The sequence below is a fragment of the Lepisosteus oculatus genome, chromosome 18 (assembly GCF_040954835.1).
Source record: "Lepisosteus oculatus isolate fLepOcu1 chromosome 18, fLepOcu1.hap2, whole genome shotgun sequence".
NCBI lineage: Eukaryota > Metazoa > Chordata > Actinopteri > Semionotiformes > Lepisosteidae > Lepisosteus > Lepisosteus oculatus.
In genome coordinates, this window is record NC_090713.1 from 10,500,776 (window position 1) to 10,519,775 (window position 19,000).

Below are 19,000 nucleotides of genomic sequence, written 5' to 3' on the forward strand. Positions count from 1 at the left end.
GGTGATTACTACTCAAACCCGGTCCCCACGCCCACCCAGTTTTGGGAAAACTGGCACACCATTTGACTCACACCCGGGTGTCGACAGAATATATTTGTCGGGTTACAAAGGCATCAGAGACTTAGGACATGCTAGCCTTCCAGTGCTCTGATGTCACAATAATCCTTCAGCTCCTAGCCCGATTCCTTTCTTGAGCCAGGCCCACTTTTCCTCTTTGGGTGCCTCTGTCTGTATTTGCTGTTATTGTATGCCTTGTACAGCGGGCCTAAGGCAAACCTCAGGTTCCTGTTTTTGCTGTTCTTCTTTTAAGCCTGCATGTCTTGCTGCTGTGTCAGCAAAGGATTTGCCTTTAGCCACAGCTGAGTCCTCATTTAACAACTGCAGTCTGTTTTGGGAGGGCCAGAACCTCTAACAATTCTGCTACCAACCCAGCGTTTTTTTACTGGAATCCTTGTAGCTGTGAGAAAATCCCTGTTTCTCCACAATCTCCCAAAATCACGGTATACCCCAAATGCATACCGTGAATCCGTATAAATTGTAACAGTTTGACCATTTAGCATATTTACAAGTTTCAATTAAATCTTTTCATTCAATCTGCTGGTTCAACACCAGATTATTCACAGTTTATGCAGCCAGACAGGTAACCTGCACAACATATAAACATGGCCCCTTGGCCACCGCATCGAGGGGTCCTGAATAATAACCCACCGGGCGATGCCTACCTCCATGCTCCTGCACCAGCACAGCAGCTCACAACCCATTTCTTTCACTTACATACAGATTACATACAGATGATCCGTCTGAGAGAATCCAGCCCTGGGCCTGCAAGAAAGCTTATTTCAAATCAATAAAAACGCTTTCTGCTGCAGGGGTCAAGGCAATTTTGTCTTTAGACTGCACTAGCCCCCTTTTGCCAGTCGTCACTAGGCAAGTTCGTTCTGAGAAGGAATTCACCCTGCCTTTATTATGTAGTTGCTAATATACTTTTTTTTTCCATCAGAAGATCCAGTACTTGGAGTAGCCCAGCCTTATGGATTCCCTCATCAGGTAAAACAATCACAATACCTCAGAGCTCTATTGAGGTATTTCACATAAATGCTGTCTCATACAGTAATTCCTTATAAATGCTGCAGGGCATCCCAGCCCAATAGGTCTGAGGTATCCCCTACCCACATCTGTTGTTGAAACTGTACATCTTTTCCCAAGCATATTGTGACAGCTTGTATCTCCTCCTTGGAATTTTTTTTACCTCCTATTTGCAGCACCCGCACTTTTGCATACATGCTTCGCGAGTTATTAAATGAAATCTGTCTCCGTTCTCCGTATTATCAGGAAAGCACAGTTGTACATTCTTGGCAACATCAGGTTTTAACCCACTCAAGTAAATTTGTTTCATTACTGTTTACATTCACTTCCTTTTCATCGGCTAACACCAAGGATACTGTCCATAAATTTATAAACCTTTCTGTAAAATCTGAAACATCCTCACTTTCCTTCTGCTGACGTGCTGTTACTTTTCTCCAATCTGTTTTCGGTGGGTAATGCTCTTTCAAAAATCTCCACACTAATTCCCACCCTTCTCCCACATTCTCTCTTAAGGCGTTCTATTTCTTCTTTTTTTTCTTTTTCTGCATATATAACTTTGTTTCATTTCAGTTAATTATTTGTGAAACTTCTGCCTTTGCGCCCGATTCTGTTTGATTGCTTCATCCTGGTTCTGTCCACGTTCCATCAGACAGACTATATTTCTTTTTCAGCTTTTCTTCTACATCTTTTAACTTCTTTTTCTCTGACACCCAGTCAGAAACCTCCATTAACTTGTCTTTACACCAACTCATCTTAAACCCTTAAGAAAAGGGCTTAACAGAGCTACTCCTCGACACACAAACCACAAAACACTGTGCAAACCAGTGGAGTCCTGGCTTTACTGCGCAGCCCTATACCACCCAGGCAGGACCAAATGTTTCTACCAGGGAGGCCACAACAGCATAAACCACAGAAATGTGGCTTTGCCCCGCACACCTGGAGCACAAACCAGTGGAGTCCCGGCTTTACTGTGCCCCACACAAAACTTGGAGCACAAACCGGTGGAGTCCCAGCTTTACTGTGCCCCGCAACACACTGCGCAAACCAGTGGAGTCCTTGCTTTACTGCACAGTCAAACAGGTACCTCAAACAGACCCCTGTCTCCAACACCCAATTACTTGAGGTCCTCGCTACAGCTTTGAGAAAATCCCATTCAGTAGTGTGGAGAGGAGAAGGGACTTTTTAGAAATGAAGAATCCTTGCCTCATTTAATAATGGCGCCTAACTTTTTCTCTCCACCAACCAACGGGAGTTCCATTCTGCTAGTAGGACCCTGCTCGCAGTGCCAATTAAAGAAACATTAAACTATCAGAGTCCTGGTGTTGGTAAAAGAAGAGCTGTTTATTTGGATGCATATGGGAGATCAGCACTCAGCGCTTTTTATACACAGTAACAGAAAAGCTTCCTACTTTTGACATAGATTACCTAATCCCTAAAACGAATCATTAGTTTTCAGTCAAGCTTGGGTAGATGAAAACAGCTTCTTATTAAGACTTTCCTTATTGCTTACATTTGCAGAACAAGACATTCAACTTCCCTTTTTACTACATTTAAGACATGAGCTGTATTTTTCCACTGACCTATAGATGCCCCCTGGTATGTTTCCACTTGCCAGGGTTATAAGCAGTTAGAAAGCTAAAAGACAAGCAGTTTGTTAGCTTTCATAAAATTTATAACAATCCTTCAAATGTGTACCGGAGTCATTTTCCAATGATCAGTTACTGCAACCCAATAAAGTACATTTGATTATTGTTGATGATTTGAGTCTGTGTGTGAAAATAATGAAATAGAAAAGTCTTTTACCAAATATGTACACCACAGAAACCTTAGCATTATGTATATTGTACAAAATGTGTTTGGTCAGGGTCAGAAAAGAAGAACCATAGCATTAAATACAAAGTACATGGTGCTGTTTAAAAGCCCTAGAGATAAACTACTTACTACATTGGCCTGTCAGGCCAAATTCTTTTCAGTTCAAGGACACTACTAAAAAACCTTTCGGTTACTTGCTGGTGGATTTAAATGCAGACACATCCTATGACTACCATTAGGAACAGGTATTTTTCCTACAGCGGCTTATGTATTAAAAAAATCTAAAAGCTGATGACTTCACTGCCACAGTCTCAGTTGAAAAACCACATTCCAGTCGTCAACACGCGTTCGGAGAAACTTGACTGTCTTACAGTTTCTGACAAAAGCCAGCCCCAGTCAGCAGAAAGCTATTCTCTGTTGGGCTTCTGATGACCTTGTTCAGACAACCGTTGAAATCGTATTGAACACATTGAAAGGGAACATTCCACTAACTGCTAAACAGTTTAGGGTCCTGAAGAGAAAGCGAAAGCTTATAAAGACTATAGTGAAGCATACTGAAATAATGTACCTTGTACCCCAGAAACAGCTTGATTGGCTCTGAAAGTGGCCTGGCAATGAGAGTGATGTGAGAAAAAATACAACACGCAGGCTGGATGATGAAATGAGAGACATTCTTCAAAACTCACATCTGACCGAGTATGAAAAAACAAAGTTGTATGTGCTGTCGAAACATTCTGCTCCACCATCACTTGTCAGGTAAATAGTAATTGCCGGCAATGAAGAATTCCAGAGGAGAGTTTTCTGCTAGGGCCGTGAGGGGTGGAATTTCTACGTAAAAGCTTTTCTTGATGCTTGTTTGTGTAGAGGCCAATTGAAAAATGTCCAGATCTGACTTTGCGCATTCTACAGTACACATGCGCTGTGAACAAAAGTCATGTTTAAAATCTTGTCAGCTGAAACGAGTCACGGTCCTCTTCTTGGTTGTCCTACTGTATGTCTTTTGTGAGATGTCTGTCTTCTCTTAACTTGTCTTTTAACAGGCTTTGGTGGCCCCTCACGATGAAATGATGACATCTGTCTTCTTCTCTTGACACCCCTTCTAATGTAAGCAAGACCTGATCCTTCCTGTTGTGGTGCTGTCACTTTAGACATGACAGTGCTTGTAACGTTGCTATCCACATCTATGGCGATGTTTTTAGCTGCCAATGGCATATGTGGCTTAGCAATTTCAAACCTGTATCAGAAAAGTACGGCTTTTCTAAATAGTGCTCTGAAAATATTGCTTATACCTGCACACTCAGGCTACTTAAAAACCAAAGTTCATCAAGACTGTAACTCCTTTGAAAATCTGTCCTCATGTTGCTAGGAAAAAGTTCTTTCTCTTCTTTCTTCACAATAAATTTCTTAATGAGTTTGAATTTCCCTCTGAAGACAGAACTGAGCTGGGTTAACTTGTTTGACTTGTCAGCTGCTTGTTCGGTGTTGGGAATTTCCTTGTGCAGAAAGAAGAGAGAGTCTTTTCCTACCATTGTTGAGTACAGTGGTAAAAGTGTACATGGATGGGAGACGTACTGGGAAAAACTAAGCTTACTGCTTGAAGAGGTGTTAGTAGGGCCAGCAAGGGGCATTCACCCTGTGGTCTATGTGGGTCACAATGCCCCAGTGTAGTGATGGGGACACTATACTGTAAAAAGACGTCGTCCTTCAGATGAGATGTCAAACCGAGGTCCTGACACTCTTTGGTCATTAAAAATCCCAGGGTGTTTCTTAAAAAGAGTAGGGGTGTAACTCTGGCGTCTTGGCCAAATTTCCACCCTGGCCTTTACCCATCATGACCTCCTAATAATCCCAATCTATGAATTGGCTTAATCATTCTGGTCTTCTGAGAGCTGATGTGTGGTGAGCGTTCTGGTGCACTCTAGCTGCTTTCACATCATCCAGGTGGAGCTGCACATTGGTGGCACTGGAGTACCCATAAAAGCACTATAGAAGTGCAAGCAATTATTATTATTAAATTAGACCATGATAAACCACTTTTAATCTGATGGAAAAGTTTTAGTGTTGAGAAAAAATGGAACTGCAGATGCTTCAAAGATTATCGCTTCATCCTTGGCTGTGAATGTATGACTGTCTCTGAAACTTCCTGATAATATGCAAGAATGAAAGTAGCAAAATAGTCAAAAAGTAGGCACTTGAAGTTCACTTTTTTGTTTGTGTTTCCATTACAGAGTCAAACAGATAATTCTGCCCAGTATACTTAACATTTTGATATGTTACAGTGAAAGCCTCTTTATTCATCATATTTACTTAGTTCCAGAATTACCTGCTGAGCACAATTTGCAATATTTAATCTTTCTCATGTTCTAGATGATGTGTGTGATACATGTCTCACTATGTCTTCTAACTTTTTAAAAAAAAAATAAAAAATAAGATACAGATGCAGCCATTCAAAACAAGCAGGCGATACCGAATTATTTTGCAGTGCGCTTGACACAGTTTACCGCAAGTTACCGTATTAATACTGTAATTTCTTGCATAGTGCCGCATGATACCATGTGGTACCGCAAGTAAAATAATAGTATCTGGAAGTTCCGCAAGGTAGAGCTAATAAAGCTCAATCTCTCATGTCTGAGCTGTCACCATCAAAGTCTTTACCGAAGATATTACTAATAGTATTAATAATGAATGACCTTGGACAAGCTGTAAACTCAAAGTATTGCCCTGGTCCACATTCTTTTTTTCATTGACCGTCTTTGTAAAAGTAGCACCACAGCATTTTGCAATCACGCATTTGTTTCCAATCATGCAAAATACAGTAATTTTTGAGAATTTCTGATTCACCATGCCTTTCACATGCTCATAAAATATATTGATTTAGGAACATAAACATATTACTGTATGCAAACTGTACTGTATACAGTATGTATATGTAAATGTAATGTCTTTACTGTGCCCGTTTAAGTATTGAATATTTATATGGAATTTTACCACTGAAGGGAAATCTTAGTAGCTGAGCATAAAAAGAATAGGTTCAATTCCTGCTGTCCTGTGTGTGTGGAGTTTGCATGTTCTCTCTGGGTTCTCTGATTATTCTCCTTATGTGTGATATGATTTTCTCTCGCACTCCAAAACATACTGGTAGGTTAATTGGATTATGGGAAAACTTGCCCTGGTGCGTGTGTGCGTGTGTGTGCGTGTGTGTGTGTTTGTCTGTCCTGTGATGGACAGGCGCTATGTCCAGGGTGTATTCTGTTTTGTGTCCGTTGTTTGCTGGGATAGGCTCCAAATCCTCCATACAGGATAAAAAGATTAGAAAATGGATGGAAGTAAAAGGAATGTGTGGATGGGACTATACAGTGTTAGAAACCCACTATGAGATGGCAGCATCTCACTGAGGATAAATTATTTTATAGTGCTGGCTTAAGGAAACAGCCTTTCCACCTCTCTTGCACATCAGTATCCATACCTAGTTAGTTATTTAAACAATTTGCCTCTTAATATAAACATCTTAAGATGCTGGCTCTGTGGATCAGCATCAGCTTTATTTGCCCATTCCTTCAATTCATGCGCATCCAACACACAGTTCAATGCTAGCAACTACACAAAATCTAAAATACAATCGTCATTTCAGTATCTACAGATGCAGCCATTCAAACTTCACGGTACAAACCCGTACCGCACGCAACTACCCACAGGCCACCATGGTGTACCGCAGTACATGATTGGCTGGCCAAAATGACCGACAGGGACACGTGTGGCGCATTGGTCGTTGGTAAAAAGATTAAATCATTTAATCTCTTTACTGTGCACATTTTAATCCTCTTAGTATTGAATATTTATATGGAATTTTACAACTAAAGTAAAGGAACTTTAGGAATATAAACAAATTATGTAAACTGTACTGTATCTGGCTGGTATTGGTAGTTTAAAGAAAAAATACACACCAGCATTCCATTTCTCCCTAAACATTTTAAGCATCAGTCTTACATGTGGTTATTTTGGAAACGCTTTTCTGTGCTCCTTCTGACAATATTACTATACATTTATTTACTTTGTGAGAATAGTGATACTTTTAAGCTTTTCTGCGAGTACGCTCGTTATCGGAGTAAACAAAAGCATACTTTTAGAATTTGATTAATAGGGAATATAATATGGAATCGCATATCTAAAGAAATGAATAACGATATAATTATATTCATGTACTGTAGCACAAACAGTAGTATAAGACTTTATACTGATATGTGTATGGTTGTTTCAGTACTTGATATGTCATTGTGTCTGTGGTGTGATGGTTTAAGTGACTTACTTATAAGCGTGAGGTTGGGTGTTCAAATCCAGCTATTGCCATAAGTTTTCTTTTAACAAATAAACATTTCTTTGAAATATTATGGGCACTATATTGACCTTTTTATATTTCTAAATATCACAACATGTTCGTACTGTATGTACACAGTGGTACCGCAGGGTGTAGGGCGCAAACCCATGTGAGCCCGAAAGCCCTACATCAATGTAGCACATTTCCCCGGCGCTGCAGAAGCGTGTGAAGAATACAGATCACCAATTAAATTTCAGCCTTAGCCTGTCTCTGCCCCCGCTGCGATTAGAATATACACAAAGGATGGAAATCTTTAGAGTAGATGATCAGGTGTTTCGCAGACGTAAGCATAGTACGCAATTCAGGCTTTATGAACTCACACCTGGGATTCGATTAATTAAAAAAACGTATTTTTGTAAAAACTGCACCAGGTATTAGATCTTGTTTATATTAAAGTTATATCACTGGGCAGTGGTGGATGCTGCACTATTTTGGCAGTAACCTGCTAATCTGCTTAACAACTGTAGAAAACATGATTTAATTTCTGTACTGAATGCCTGTTAAATTTAAAAAATTAAAGTGTTTCAAATGTTTAACTAAGAAGTAGTGTAGTCTGCAAAGGAACAATAGGTTTATTCCGTGCTGAAAAGAGAAGAAAGAAAACGCAACGTTTCGGCTGTGAAGACTGACACAGCTTTGCGTTGTGAATCTCTTTTTCTAAGAAAACATTTGTCAGTCTGTCCGTGGGGGGAAGGGGGACTGTCTTTTACTGGATGGCTCGCCTATTATTCTTTGAAAATAAAAGAGGGAGGAAGAGTTGTAAAACAGGTTTTCTTTACAATTTATCCAGTGTGGCAATTTAACATACGCCTCAAGCCTTTGAAAGGCTTCTTTGAAAGACTAAAATAGCAAATATTATGGACATTTTATTGAGTTTCTTAGAATTTGAGTAATAGGGAATATAATATGAATTGCGTATCTAAAGAAATTAATAACGATATATATTTATATGTCCCTCTTCTGCACTATGTCTAGTCGTGGCTTTTTTCTGTTTACTTATTTCAAGTAACACCTGCTCCATTTCTAAAACTGCAAAAAAAGTGCATTTTTGTATTTTTTACACCTCTAGCACTTAAACGTCGTTAATTTTCTTTTGCCTTAATTTTTAAACTGAATTTTAGTTTTAGCCTTAAAAAGTTTAAGTTTTCACTATCTTTTGTTTCTTGTCCTACAACTGTTATTATTGATCACCGAATTATTGTACTTGACATGACTTCTTTCATTCACCCCTTTCTGAAAGTCTATGACAAGCAGTGCTAGTGCTGTCTCTGGTGCGATCTTTTGCAGCTGAAATTTCACTATTTTAAATGAATAAGAAATTAGATTGCTCATAAATCTAATCACTTATTCTACATAAACACAGTGTAATTGCTCTCTGAAAATGTTCTTTTTCTTGTTTGTTTTGGAGACCTTGACCAAAACTGATTTGAGATGTCAGAAAGGATTTATTTTCTTTGTGTATTTCTGTTGCAGAAAAAGTGTGCATTTCCTACATTGCTTCGTTTGTGGAGATTTTAACTTTATATTTATGGTCAAATTTCATCTATAAATCGTACATTAATTATTAGCAGTAAATGCTGATGTTTTGCTCCCTCTTACCACAAAAATATATTTGTATTGTAGCTGGGATGAACTTTTCTTCATACGTGTCTCTCCCTACTGCGATTCGAACACGGAACTGTTAAAGATGGCAAGAAATCAGGCACGCAGAAGGAGGAGGCAAATAAGAGTGGCTTAACAGACATACACAGTCGTGTAACTGACAGTTTGAAGTAGCCTATCGTCAAATTTCGCTATGTTGCTGATAGGTTAAGCTTTCGAAACTCAGCCCCAAAGGCATGTGACTGATTTTTCACCCTGTTTCGTTGGTTAAATGCAAGGATCACAAGCACCACCATGTTACCTGGGATGTGTAGTTTTTAATTCAGTTTGAACTGTACTATAACTTGAACTTTGAACTATAACTGTACGTACTGTCTTTGTATTTGGCCAGGGCTTTAAAGAGAGGGCGCGGCAAAAATTTTCGTCTCCGCTTTAAAGGTACCCTCCTTGTGGAAAAATTTGACCTCGAACGTTTGCCCCGCGTACCCAACAGTATAATGAGGGTTAATAGCTTTCAAGAGTTAACAATAATTTAGGAGACCATTCAAGTTATCCAGTTAGTTTGATTGTTTAGTTTAAACTTCTGCAACAGAAATAACACACAGTTGTAATGATGTTGAATGCAGTGAGATGATAAGAGCTTTGAGGAACTCATGGTTTCTATTTCATTGACAATGATAACATTACATTACTATGCCAATGACATTATTTTCAGAAAAATAATGGAAAATAAAATTGTACAGTATAGCTACTACAATATATATATAGATATTACATACAGGTTAGTGTTGGGGTTATCTCACCATTTGTACAATTTGTTTAGTTACTCCAATTGGAACATAGATATCATCTATATACAATGAATGTTATATATATAATTTATACATTATCTAATGTATCAGTTTTAAATGTAACTGATTATAAAATTTAGAATTTTAGTTTATCACAAATATCTTTTTGAACTTTTCTTATCAAGAATGAATAATATAAACTTATTTCAGATACTACTGTAAAAAATCAATAATAAATACTAAGTCCCAATTGAGTCCCTCGCAGCTGCATCCAATGCTGCATGCAATGCTCAGCTCCCACCACCGCCACCTTGTCCCCCCCCCCGGGTGACTCAGGGGCAGGATCCGGCATGTTCGCCCCCCGGCTCGCAGGCCCGGTCCGCCCTGGCGACTACCTTAGCCGCCGCTTTTTTTCCCGGCTCCAGCAAGCCCGCGTCCCTCGGCCTTCGCCGGGCCTGCCCTCCACCAGGTGAAGTCGCTCCCCCTGCCACACCAACTCCTGCTAGCCCAAGTCCAAACTGGTCCCCACTCGCTGCAGTTAATCTTGGATGGGAGTCCTCTTGGATGCAGTCCTCTTGGATGGGAGCAAGGTAGCAGGGGTGGCGCACCGTTGCTGCACTCAGACAGATGGCAAGCATCTGCTTCCCCCCGGACCACAGCACCTGTCCTCAGCCGCAGGCCAAAGCCTCCCATCCTGGGGGGTTGGTGCCCTTGGTGTTGGGGAGGACGCCGGGCCAGAGTAGGGTTAGCAGTCATAAGTCTCCCATGGCACTTCCCCACTGTAGCGACCAGGTCGTACCCACGCCGGTGGGTGTGGGCACAGCTGGCAGGCCCCTGTGGAAGGGCATCTTCTCTCTGTGGTATCTGTTGGACGGGAGTCGCTCCAGTTCCACAGGTGGGACCACTGCTGGGTAGCCCTTGCCATCTGATGCACCCAGGAGTTGCTCAGGCTCCGGGTGTTCGCTGCCCCTGGGTCCGTTCTCCTTCAGGGTTAATTTCTCTAGGTGCACTTCATCAGTAACATTGGTATCTAAGAGGTAGGGCTGAAGATCATGTTGGATGCAGTCACTCTGCAGACCAGTGAGGAATGTGTGCAAGAACATACTTTGGACTAGAGCAGGATCATACTTCAGGCCAGACTCAGCTTCTTGTGAAGCAAAGATAATTTGCTGTCTCAGATCAAGAGCAAAAATTAGAAAACTTTGTGGTGTCTCTTTACTATGTTGTGCTTCTGTGGTATGCTGCTTGTACAATTCTGTTGTCCCCTTTTCTTGGTAATGACACTGAAGAATTTGTCTTAGCGTAGGTAAGGTCAAATCCATTAGCCCTCAAGATAACTGCGCAACTGGAGCCCAGGTGTGATGGCCCTAATTACAGCATCAATTATTTCCTCCTCTGGATAGCCCTTATTTAATCCACTTTCTATCTGGTGAGCAAGGCTGGAGAATGATAACCTGTCTTTCTGACCAGGTTCCTCAATCTGACCGGAAGTCTTAAAATTTTTGTGAGATTGATTGTCTCTGCACTGAGTACTGGGAGCTACCAGAATTCACGTCATTAGATAGTGGGCGGAGTTTTGTACCTGGGGGTACTGTAGGGTTAATGCTCACACTGGAGAGTAGTACCATTTTGTCTTGTTTTTCTCTTAGTGACACTTGTTGTGCATTTATTTCTTGTTCCAGTTTTTCTGTTTCTCCATTTATTTGCTGTTTCAGCGACAACAGTGGCAGGGGCAAGTAATTACTCACTCAATTTATCTTAAGCACTTAACAGTTCAGCCATGCCACGGTCCTCTAAGTCCTCTAATTCACCTCTTACAATGTGGGTACTGATCAGAGATAATAATAATAATAATAATTGCTTACACTTCTATAGTGCTTCTCTGAACACTCCATTCAAAGTGCTCTACAGGCAATGGGGATCCCCTCAACCATCACCAATGTGCAGCCCCACCTGGATGATGCAACGGCAGCTATAGTGCATCAGAAAGCTCACCCCACATCAGCTTTCAGTGGGGAGGAGAGCAGAGTAATGAAGCCCATTCATAGATGGGGATTATTAGGAAGCCAAGATTGGTAAGGGTCAATGGGAAATTTGGCCGGGACACCAAGGTTACACCCCTGCTCGTTTCAAGAAACACCCTGGGATTTTTAATGACCACAGAGAGTCAGTTCCTTGCTTTTACATCTCATCCAAAGGATGGCGCCTGTTTACAGTTTAGTGTCCCCATCACTATACTGGGGCATTAGGACCCACATGGACCGCAGGGTGAGTGCCCCCTGCTGGCTCCGCTAACACCTCATCCAGGGGCAACCTTAGTTTTTCCCAGAAGGTCTCCCATCCAGGTACTGACCAGGCTCACACCTGTTTAGCTTCAGTGGGTTGCCAGTTGTGAGTTGCAGAGTGATATGGCTGCGGGTATGCTGCTGAGATCTGAGGGATAAGTGTGTTTTATTAGCTATGTTCTCTCCAGGAATACTAAGAAAGCGGATGAGCTCTATCAGCGTCTCTCTGAATAGTGTGCATAGTATTTCACCAACTTCCTCTTGAAGTTCTCGGAGTGCATACATTACTGCAGCAAGGGTGAACCGTGCTGTTGTGGCTGGGTGTTTACCTGGTGCTGACTGGATTCCTGCCTCTGGTAGTCATTGTACCTCAAGTGCATTCACTGCTCCACCAGCTCCATGCCTCATCTCCACCACTATCAACTACCTCACTATGATGCTGACCTGAATGATCACAAAGGTTGAGTTCTACTAGAGAGGATTCTGCCTGGCATGGTGATGGTCCGCCCTGCAGCCAATCCCAACGGTGCCTCCAAAATCGTAGTGTCCCTGAAGAGGGAAATGATTAAATAAATCACTCAAACTTGTTGCTTCCTCATCAGTGGATTTATCACAAGAGGAAGAGGAAGGCAACGAGAACTCCCTCTCTCCATGTTTCACAGACATAAGCAATAAATAAGGTACTGATCTGAATGAAAATTCTACTAGTAGATAACAGACACACCAATAGAATAAAATAGCACTGCAATGAGAATTAACCAAACTTAGTCCAACAGATTATCATTGCTAACCAAATACTGCAAAATTATGAAAATAGAAAAATAGTATGAAACATTATCCATTACAACCTTGTAGCGGCAATGCTTGTTAATAAGACAGAATTAAGTGTTGCTTTGCTTTCCCAAATAAGGCCCCATCTCTCTCTTCATTGAAGCTATTCATGCAGGCTGATTTAAAGATGTTTTCTTTTGATAAGGGACAGCTCCCAAATGGGGATGCACTTAGCTAAGCCTGGCTATCATGATCAATGGTCATCCATTGGCGCCTATCTGTCTAGGGAGTGCCAGATGGACATCTGGACTGCATTCCTAAGTGTCAGGAGTAAGTGACTCATATCTCACCTTGATCAACCAATCAGGGACTGGTAGGGCCGAGTAACCCACGTGGAATTCTGATGCCCATGAAACTTTCAGCCAATGAATGAGCTGAAGTTCGTCCAGGTAAAACAGGCAACACAGAGCTCCGAGACTATTCTGGAGAATTCTAAGGAGAATTCCAGGGGTGCGAGACAATTCCAGGGCAGGACGGCCCAGGAGCAAAAAGGCTCCCAAAGGCAGGACATTCTCACAGCGCGCCTCCTGACCATCCTGAGACTCAGCCTGGACAACCACGAAACGGCCAGTGTGTCCGAGTGCCAGAAGTTTCCTCTGTTCTAAGAGTATAGAGCGGAGGTTGCCAGAGAGTAACCAGAGGATCCACCCGAGGTTAGCACCAGCAGCAAGCCTCGTGAACACGTCGGAACTGTGGACAGCTGAATCACCATTCAGAACTAACGCTTCATCAGGAACTAACCGGTCCTCTTCCTGACCTGCTGGGACCCACAGTCATCTTTTCTCCTGTGCACAAACTCTTGCTAGTTTCAGCCAAAACTAACTAGCCGGTCTTCAGTGAGCTTCAGCAGCACACCGTCGCAAGCCGCACAGCACAGCCTGGCACCGAGCCAGAGAGCCCGCAGGAGATCTGAATCCCCAGAGACTGGATGAGTATTCAACTTCACTGCATTACAATTCAATTGTTATCCCAACCAGTTGATATCAATTTAATTCCTAAGAGTTATGTACTTGTTTTGAGTATCTAATGTAGAAGTTGTAACCAAGTTCAATTACGAAACGGTCTAAATGAATGATATACTGAACGTATGTCCTCTTGATATATGTAACTCTTCGTAACTGAATGAATATATATCTTTTGTATTCTGATAACCCTCACGATAAGATCTGTTAGGTTTACATGCACATTCTATGTATTAATAAATGTATCCTCGTGTATTAGTACCTGTGTGTGTGCGTTGTTTGAGTTATATCGCATGGTTGGATTCTAAGGCCATTAAAGGAATCAATTTCGTGATTTACGGCTACAATTAATAATTGTCCCCGTAAATGCCCAAACCCTACAGAACTGGTGCCTCGTGAGAGCACACTACAACCTGTTACATTACAAGCCATAAAAAAGACAAGTGAGACAAGTGGCAGAGAGGTATCTTGCTCTTGCACACTGGTGCACTGTGCCTTGATGTCAGTACTGAAATAAAAGACTGATTACTTCTTTTCTCTAGCTTAGACTCTGTTGCATTCCGGTCTCCTGAAGTGGGGGACCTCACCAGTCCTTCTTCACAGAACATCAGTTACTGCTATTTTCATGACATCTGCTGTATATACAGTATGGGTAAGATGGTGCCGACATGGAAGGCTGCCATCCTGTGAGCTCCCATTCGTCCTTGTCTATTTCTTCATTTTTTTGTTGTTTTTCATACTGCTAACTGCACATACTGTTTACTCAGTGATTAGATATGACCCACAAACACTTATAGACACAAGATCGAATATTGGAACAGTTAAATCTACACCAATAATTACTGCCAACTATCTGGACTGTGGTGTCTCACCTGTACCTGTACTGGGAAGAAGATGGCGTCATAGGAAGAGGGGTAAACGGGCAGGCGTTCTGGTATGACTGAGGCAGTGCTGCAATCGTGCCCCGCTCCCAAGTATACTTCTTGCTAATGTCCAGTTACTGGACAATAAACTGGATGAACTAAGAGCAAGGCTTGCTTTCCAACGGGACATCAACTGCAACGTGTTGGCGTTCACTGAAATCTGGCTTGACCCATCTGTTCCGGACTCTGCTATACTGCCGGGAGGATTTTCTATTCACCGTCAGGACAGAACAACGGATTCGGGTAAGAGCAAAGGCGGCGGGGTATGCTTCATGGTAAACAATTCCTGGCGCACAGACGTGGAGATTATTTCAGCATCATGCTCTACACATCTTGAACATCTGACAATAAAATGTCGCCCTTTCTATCTACCGAGGGAGTTCACATTGGTAGTTCTCACAGTGGTGTATATTCCACTGTTGGAAATTTCACAAAGGCACTGGATGAACTACACTGTCACCTTAACAGACACGAGAATATACATCCTGAAGGAGCATTCTGTCATGACCACCAGCCAGCAGAGATCAACGCGTAAGCGAGCTAATCAGCATCAGCAGCGGGTTACTATTAACAAGCGCCGCCGCACGAGTTAACACACCTGCAATTGCTCTACCGTGCAGCACGCCGGGTTATTTATACTATTCTAACCTTCTTCCCGTTGCTCGGTATTGAGTTCACTTCTTGTTGCTCTGCCTAGCATTTCTTACCCTTTTGCCATCCTGGAATTCTGTCTACACCTTTTGCCTTCTGACTTCTGATCTCGTCTCGCCCCTTGGATTGTTTGCTATCTGTGCCTATTTCGGATTTGACCCTGCAGCTCTCTTTTCAACCACGATTCTGTCTCACATTTTGGATTGTTCGCCACCAGTGCCTTTACCGGATCTCGACCTACCTTACACCTTCGGACTATGACTCAGCTCCTGGTTTTGCTCTGTTCGCTTACTTACCTCCCAACGACTCCTGCATCTGCATTGGATCCTTTTCACCTCTACAGAGCAGCGTTACACATTCATCATAGCGGGTGATTTCAATGGTGCAAACTTGAAGAAAACAATGCCTAATCTACATCAACACATCAGTTACTGCTACACATCAACTGTCCAATGCGTGGAACAAACATGTTGGACAATGTTTACACTCCCTTCTAGGATGGTTAGAAAGCCCTCCCCCGACCTCCTTTCAGCAAATCCGATCACGCCTCCATTCTGCTACTTCCCGTTTACAAGCAGAAGCTTAAACAGGAGAGGCCAGTGTTAAGAACCATTCAATGTTGGTCAGATGAATCGGATTTTATATTAAAACACTGTTTTGCTACCAGGATTACTGTTCTCAAATATCCAAATCAGAAACCATGGGTAAATGGCAAGATACGAGACAAACTTAAAGCTAGGACAGCTGCTTTCAATTCTGGCTATATGGATAGATACAAAAAATCCAGATATGACCCTAGGAAAGCTATCAAAGTAGCTAAATACAACTACAGAGTAGAATTAGAGTCATATTATCATGGCTGCAACACACGGAACATGTGGAGTGGTATACGCACCATTACAAACTACAAAACGCAACCAAGCTATATAGCACAACAGTCTGCCTGTCTTCCTGATGAGCTAAATTTGTTCTATGCTTGGTTTGAGGTTAGTAATGCAGATCCAGCCAGGAGGATTCCAAAAATCCAAGATGAAAACTCACTGATCATATCCAGAGCTGATGTGTGTAAAGTTTTTAAAAAGACCAATCCATACAAGGCTCCTAGCCCTGATGCTATCCCTGGCTGTGTTCTGAAGGCATGTGCAGACCAGCTGGCAGATGTCTTATCGGACATATTCAATCTCTCTCTAGCTCAGTCTATAGTTCCTTCCTGCTTTAAGAAAACCACCATTGTCCCTGTTCCTAATAAACCCAGAGTCAGTTGCCTGAATGACTACCACCCCGTTGCACTCACAACAGTTATCATATAGTGCTTCGAGCAGCTGGTCAAAGCATCCATCACCTCCTCACTGCCTGAAACCCTAGACCCACTGCAATTTGCGTATTGCCAGAACAGGTCAACAGAAGATGCTATTGCCACTGCCCTCCATACCGCCCTCTCACACCTGGATATGAAAGGAAGATATGTGAGAATGCTGTTTGTTGATTACAGCTCAGCATTCAATACCATAGTGCCCTCAAAGCTTGACATCAAGCTCCAGGACCTAGGACTGAACACCTCTCTTTGTAACTGGATCCTGGACTTCTTGATGGAACGTCCGCAGGTGGTTAGGGTGGGCACCAACATATCCTCTACCCTGACTCTAAACACTGGTGCCCCCCAAGGCTGTGTCCTTAGCCCTGTCCTCTACTCCTTATTTACCCATGATTGTGTCGCCAGGCATAACTCAAACTCCATCATTAAGTTTGCAGACAATACGACAGTCATCGGCCTGATCACAGATGGTGAAAAGTCTGCATACAGGGAGGAGGTTGAAACCCTGGCAGCATGGTGCTAGGAGAACAACCTCTCTCTGATTATCGGTAAGACTAAGGAGATGATTGTGGATTATAGGAAACACCAGGGAGGAGATCACACACCTATCTATATCAATGGGACTTCAGTGGAGAGGGTCAGCAATTTTAAGTTCCTGGGAGTTAACATCACAGCGGAATTAACCTGGTCTCAACACGCCAATGTCGTGGTCAAAACAGCACGGCAGCCCCTATTCTTTCTCCGCAGGCTAAAGGCAATTGCCATGCCATCACATATCTAGGTCAACTTCTACAGGTGCACTATTGAGAGCATCATTACTGGTTGCATCACTGCCTGGTATGGGAACTGCTCCGCCCAGGATCGCAAAGTACTGCAGAGGGTGGTGAAGTCAGCGCAGCTCATTACCAGCTATGAGTTACCAAACATCCCGGATATCTACTCAGCTAGATGTCTTAAGAATGCCAGGTCTATTCTCAAAGACCGTGGTCATCCCAGTCACAAACTGATTTCTCTCCTACCGTCCGGTAAACAGTATCGAAGCATTCGGTCAAAGTCCAACAGATTACGGAACAGTTTCTACCTCCAGGCATAAGACTGCTAAATAGCCAAGATGCAGCTCCTTTAGCAAATCACCCATAATGGCTACATGGACATACTGTTTTCACTGTACTGTGCATACTGCACTACTTGGACATAATATATTGCATACACCATGGACACTTAGCAGCTCTAGTTTTGTCTGTGTTTATTTTATTCAATTTCCATTACATTATTATCTATTATTATGTAACCTTATTTTTTGTAACCTTTATTTTGTGATTCCCCCCCTCACTCTGGTGAGCTCGTAGAAAAGACATTTTATTGCCAGTAACTACTGCTGTATGCTGTATTGTTGTGCATTTGATAAGTAAACTTTGATTGATTGATTGACTGATGACAGTCATGCCATTGCACTTTTTTCTGTGCTGTAGAATTTGTCATTTGAGCCTTCATACTGTGACTATTGTTTTAAACTAATAGAATAATATTTTAGTGCCTTTTTGTTTATAATTCTCAGGTTCTCAATCTCCAAGAACAACATTTTGTAACATTAGTGTTCAGAAGGTTATGTAGGAAGGACTGCAGTTTTTTAAGTGCTAATGTGATGTAAAATTGAGATAGAAACACTTAACTCAGTCAAAACATAACATGTAGTTTAAAAACATGAACTCGCATGGTTTTGTTGAATTATTGGAAGCTGATCACGCGAGAGGAAGCAAACAAGGTACTTTATCCCTGAGCACTGCAGCAGGGCAGAGTTCCTGGTGAAGAGTACTTTACTTGGTCAACAATAACGAACCAAGTTAATTATAAGTATATTATATCTACCTGTGGCGGCGCCCATGCAGGCAGCAGCCCAGCAATCTCTCTCAAATGGATCTTTTTTCTTTTTTTTGTTGCTGTTATTGTTGTTGCTGTTCTTAGTTCTCAGTCTCTCTCTCATCAATGATCAAGTACATAACTTACGATCGACAAGACTCTTAGACATCTGAACAAGATCCGCAGGACTATCACTAAGTCTGAAAGATCTGGACTGCATCAGCTTGTACGGACTTCGCCAACAAGGCGTGGAAGCTACAGTATCACCTGAGTAAGATAACCAAGCAAGGAGGTGTCGTAAGCGATGTGAACGAAAAGGAAATTCAGTAAGCGGGCTGGGCTGCAAACTAGACTAAAGACCGAACGCAACAAACACCCTTTACCAACCCTTTTACTTGCTAATGTCCGATCCCTTGACAACAAACAAAATGAACTCAGACTGAGACTCCCCACACAATGGAAAATTACAGACTTGGCTAAACACAATAGACGGGTTCTCTGCCTTCT

The 19,000-nt window shown here is 42.1% G+C and overlaps 1 protein-coding gene across 3 annotated transcripts in view; it reads left to right on the forward strand.

Annotated features, from left to right (window-relative positions):
* Positions 1-19,000, forward strand: part of LOC102697200 (interferon-induced protein 44-like) — a 111,486-nt gene that overhangs the window by 14,650 nt on the left and 77,836 nt on the right. For 2 of the 3 annotated variants that reach the window (XM_069180168.1, XM_069180170.1), the window contains 2 exons: positions 1,001-1,047; positions 3,939-4,002. The gene's annotated coding sequence lies outside the window, so the exon portion shown is untranslated. Of the gene's footprint in view, positions 1-817; positions 1,048-3,938; positions 4,003-19,000 lie in introns of those variants that run through there. The other variant, XM_069180169.1, reaches the window with a different exon arrangement.